The sequence below is a fragment of the Chrysochloris asiatica genome, unplaced genomic scaffold (assembly GCF_000296735.1).
Source record: "Chrysochloris asiatica unplaced genomic scaffold, ChrAsi1.0 scaffold00485, whole genome shotgun sequence".
NCBI lineage: Eukaryota > Metazoa > Chordata > Mammalia > Afrosoricida > Chrysochloridae > Chrysochloris > Chrysochloris asiatica.
Window position 1 is genome coordinate 363,366 of NW_006409003.1, and position 5,630 is coordinate 368,995.

Genomic DNA, 5,630 nt, shown 5'->3' on the forward strand with positions numbered 1-5,630 from the left:
TTAGGGACGACGACGAGAAAGATGGCACAAGTTGCAAAATGGAGAAACAGTATTCGAGGTGAAACTGAGAAACTCAAAATCCTGATTTTGACATTAAAGCCAAGAGCGTTGAAAAAAGTGATCCCGCAAAGGAACAGAAATTAGAAGGTGGCTTTATCACTGTAACTCGGATACTTCAGATATGGAGGAAAATTGCGGCATAACATTCTCATTTGGATGTGAATACCGAAAAAGGGTTTGGTTTTGTTTTAAGATCTGCATGTGGACAGAGGCTGTCCACATCAGTGATTTCATCTACCATTCGCTGATTTCGTTCCCGGGGGACTGTGGCCGGGATTAGTAGACTGTGCAAAGGGAAACGTTTTCACTTCAGGTTTGTTTGTTAATATAATGTGGAAGGGTTTGGGATCACTGTGTGGAAGGCGCTCCTCTGAAGGGCAACCCGCGCTTCTTGGGCTAGCGCCGACCTCACTCACCCGAGCCTACATCATAAAAGGCCATCGCCACCTCCTCCGGCCCCCTGCCCAAGCGGTCTGCCCCACAGCCCGAGGGAGGACCTCATTAGCCAAACTTGGCACGTAGCTACTCTAACGAACCAAGGCCGTCGCCACAGTGACTGCGGGGTACGGCCCGCCTCACCGGAAATACGCCACACATACCAGGAACTACATTACCCAGCAACCCCCGAGGCTGAAGAGCGGTGGGTAATTTGGGACGCGGGTTCTCTGGGCCCAAGACTTCGTGGACCCAGGGATGGAACGAGGATGCTTTGGGAGTCTGTGTTCGGGTCCCTCGGATTTTGGAGGGCGCCTCCGCCACGGGGACCTCCTGTGTTTACGACTCTCCAGAGACGTTTGCAGCTTGATTTCTCTACTTTACACCCATCACCCATCGCTTGCTCAGTTTATTCTTGCCTATTGATCTGGATTTGGGATGTAAATGAGGCTATTTTCTAACATAGGATCTTAAAATGGGTTATTGTTGATACACTGAACAAGGGTGAAGCTATTTTTCTAATTTGCCTTCAGATGAGTTTCTTTATTCTTCAAGTACAGCTATACCGTGCAGGTTAAATTCTGGAGCACCATAAAAAGGAGTCTAACAATTTTTTTTTTTTTTCCTGAGGTTTTATAAAAGTTGTATTTTTACACTATACTGTAGGAGCCATGGTGGTGGAGTAGGATAAACAAAACGATTTAGTCTGGGAAACCCTACATGGGATCGCTAGACATCGGAATTGACTGGGTGGCAGTCTATGAAGTTTTCAGTAACATTATGAAAACCTTTGAAATGTGAGAATTATCAAATTGTGACAGAGATACAAAGTAAGCCCATGTTATTGAAAAATGTTATTACAGCAGCTCCAGATCCATCGTCGAAGAAACCCAGGCTACTCGGAAAGGTGAAGCAAAGTTTCAGGTTTATTAAGCTGGCTGGCTCAGAGGAGCTAACTTCTCCAGATTCTGAGCCCTGACTGCAGGTCAGCACCAGCTTATATGGGGTCAGAATCCGAGAGGGGCTAAGTTGAGGACCTGTTTGAGGACAGGAAGGAAACCAGAAGATTGGTGCCCCGCTCAATAACCTGATTAACATTCTAGCTTGTCTCCCCGGTGGGGAGGAGACAGTTAATGTTTTACCTTTCCTGTTCAATGACACTAGTAGACTGGATTCACTAGCCTTGCTCTAAGGAGGTTTGCCACAAACCTTTAATCTAAAAAACATAGTAACATAAGACCATAGGTGGAATCCTGAAATGAATCCAGAATCTTCTGAGGTGGGAAATTTCCACTTAAAAGGACAAGCAGACCAGCCTGGAGCGGCTAGAAGAACAGAAGATACTTATTGAAAGAAAAACAGACAGGAAAAATACAAAACAATATAGGCAGTCCGACTGATTACTACAAGAACAAGCAAGTTGCTCACCCAGGAGACATCAAGGCAAGTGGTCAGGTCCCCTCAATGCAAACCCCCTTCCAAGACTAAGACTCAATGGGAATACACACTCTGATTGGTGACCACGTTAGTCACAGATACAGGGAAGTGAGGGCAAAACAGCAGTGAAGCTGCGAGCTAAGCCCTACAACGTTCAATAGACTCCTGTGAACCCGGGTGGAGACCTGGTTGACCAGCAGTGTGGCAAAACCTGGGGACTCTTGGGCCCAGAGTCAGTGACATAACCATAGAGGACTAGAGTGGAGAGCGAAGTGTCCAGCTGATAAGAAGAGCTGGCATATGCACAAGAACACCCACACTTGTAGATAATACCCACTTGACCTGGCTTCAATGACTGGATGATCAGAGCTCAATTAGAAGAAGAAAGAAGAGGAAAAAAAGAGTAATCTGATACAATTTGATGAACTTGTCCTACACCTATGGATGCAGTAGCTCAAAAGAGGGAACAATTCTTTACAGCAAGGATCATTCCCACCCCCTCGATACACAGGGTAAACAGGGATGGGCAGCTTGGACATTGGCTACCCAAAATGGGGGGCGGGGGTGACAAAGGCAAGAAGTGACTGGCTTACAGGCTTTCAAGAGGAAGCCTAGATCCAGAGGGCCTGGAGGAAGGTAGAATCTCCACTGAGTAGTATCTAATCTATCTGAGTGGGGCTGATGAAAGGAGATAGGGATAGGTCTCTTGTGATACAATAGTGAATAATTGTTATCAGGACTGATTGTGAGGGTTGGAAATGTAAAGGTAGGCATTTTGTAGCAAAAGTAGTGGAGTGATTGACTTTGCAGTCCAGGAGCGGAGGTCCCTGGGACCATCAAGGGAGAAGAGCGGAGTGTGAGACCCTACCCAGAGAAGCAGTGATGCCTGAGATGGAGGCAGATGTGGAGAGATGGGGTGGCTGGGGACTTTAGACCCAGAGAGGGAGAGGGGCTGTGTGCTGCCGACCAGGGGCAGGCTTGCAGGGTATACCTTTTGGTTGGTTGATGATGCATGGAGTGGATTGTAACCATGCAATGAAATGATATACGATAGGATGAATGTAAAGTTAATGTTCTCCCATGTAAACTACCACCTAATTCACAATAAAATATTAAAATACACACAATAAAACGAAGTGTACCTGTCTTTTATTTCATTCTCTTGGTTTTAGCCAGGGGCAGAACTACAATTTTTAAAACATCATCTTGACTCTGTTTCACGATTAGTTGCTTTGGCAACGCTGTCTAAAAGTATGTTTGTGCTTAGTGAGTGATGTTAGTGGAAACCCACTCCCTTCCACACCCTTGCCCCACCGAGAGCAGGAAGGTAGCCAGTTTGAGAACTTAACAGAACAATCAAGTGCTGCCAGGGGCATCTCACAGACATCTTGTTTCTTAGATAGGGTTTTATGTTCATGGTTGCCAAGGCTTGAAGTCTGGTCCCTTTCTGTTTGGCTTCTGATGACCATCCAAACAGTCACCAGATACTCCTTTCTGAGATGTTTATCAGGACATTTGATTACCTTGCAAATTGGTGCAAATGCTAGAGAGCTAAGAGTGTAGCCCACCTACATGTTAACATTGTTAAAACAGGTTTAAGTATTGCTTGTAAGACATAGTCATTGAAAACTGCCCAATTTCCTAATAAAGGCTTTTCCTTTATCTGGAGTGTTTGTTAATTGAACCAAATAGCTCTAGGGCATTGGACCCAAATTTGGAGTAATAAACACACACCCGCCCCAAGGTCCCTGGATCATTCTGACCAAATACCTCTTTGAAATAGGAAACAAAGACTTTACTGATTGAGACAAGCACCTGGTCCCTTTTGGTGGAGGAAGGAACAGTAAGAGGACCCAGAAATCCCCATCTCAGTGTCAGAACCTAATGAATGACAGGGATGATGAATGAGGGCCATGCTGAAGATGATGGCAGTGCATTTTTAACTCTGTATCCCTGTGTTAGTTCTCTAGTGCTGCTGTTGAACAGGAAAGGTAAAATATTAACTGCCTCCTCCCCGCCCAGAAGACAAGCTAATCAGGTTACTGAGTGGCCCAATCCTCCTCGCCCAGGAGACAGGCTAGAATGCTAATCAGGTCACCGAGCCGGACAAATCCTCTGTTTTCCCTCCTGTCCTCAAACAGGTCCTCAAACAGGTCCGCAACCTAGCCCCCTCCCTGATTCTGACCCCATATAAGCCAGTACTGACCTGCATTCAGGGCTCAGAATCTGGAGAAGTTACCTCCTCTGAGCCAGCCAGCTTAGTAAACTTGAAACTTTGCTTCACCGCTCTGAGTGGCCTGGGTTTCTACAACGATGGATCTGGAGCTGCTGTAACATTCTAGAATTTAGAACTGCTGTAACACTAATAATAGTAATTGGGTGGCTTTAGAAACTTCTTGAACAAACAGAAATTTATTGTTTCACATAAAACACTGCCAGGTCCTGGGCCAACCCCACAATTGTTAAGTTGGAACCCCTTGCTTCCACTTTGCCTAGCATGACGTCCCTCTCCAGGAACTGATTCTTCCTGATAATCTGTCTGAAGAATGAAGATGAGGTCTCATCATTCTGGTGTCTAAGGAACATTCTGGCTATACTTCTATATGACCTGTTACTTTTCTAATAAATCCTCTAAACTTAAGTTACCTGTAATTTCTGTGTGACCACTGCAATGAATTATTGACCCACCCAAAGTAAAGAGTACTATGGTAGTAACAGTTGCTCTTAGAACTGGTAGAAAGGCTAGAGGAAGGAGGCATGTCTGACCTGCCTCACAGGATTCAGCCCTGGGTAGATGCTCATGACATCTTCCTGACATTGGAGATCATATCACACCAGGCCCTCATCGGTTCTGCCTTTTCTCTGAATCATATGTTCTGCTTAGTGTTTTGTTTTAAATCAATCTAGTCAGGGATGTCTTTTGTGATGTACCTGAAAATGTACATATAAGGAATAGTTTCCATCTCCCACTTAAAATTGCCCGGAGCAGTTGTACTTAGGGTCTGGTTTATAGACCAGCGTCTACCCACGAGCTTGGGTTACTGGTCTGAGATGGGTCCACAAACTTGCCTCAGAGCGTAAACCCACTACCTGTAAACCCAAACCAACTGCCATCTAGCTAATTCTGACTCACAGTGACCCGACAGGACAGAGAAGAACTGTCCCACAGGGTTTCCAGAATCGTAATGTTTATGGAGGCAGATGTGTATGTTACATCTGTCTGCCAAGGAGCAACTGGTGGGTTCTGAGAACCTTTTGTTTAGCAGGCAAGACTTAACCGTGTAGCACCAGAGCTCATCTGTAAAATGGGTAGAGAAAAAGTGCCTAGCCGAAAGCTATGAGGATTCAAGACCCGGTTCCCAGTATGTGCATAATGAAGTCGAGCTATTATCCTCCTCATTCTCCTAGGATTACAATTCTAGAAGTGAGCTTTGGAGGCCAGTATGTCCCTTCTGGAGTCCTGGTGGTGCATGGCCAAGTGCTTGGCTGCTAGCAGAAAGAATATGAGTTGGAACCCATCAGTGGCTCTGCAGGAAACATGTGGCAGTCTGCTCTTATTTGCGTGTATCTTTCCGAATCGCCCTCTAAGCAATTTACACTCTAACAACAATAAAGGTGTGTGCTAGGAGGGATGCTGCTATGAATGAGCAGGAGCATGGTGTCTCTGTAGGACAAGTCCTGGTGTCTCTGTAGGACAA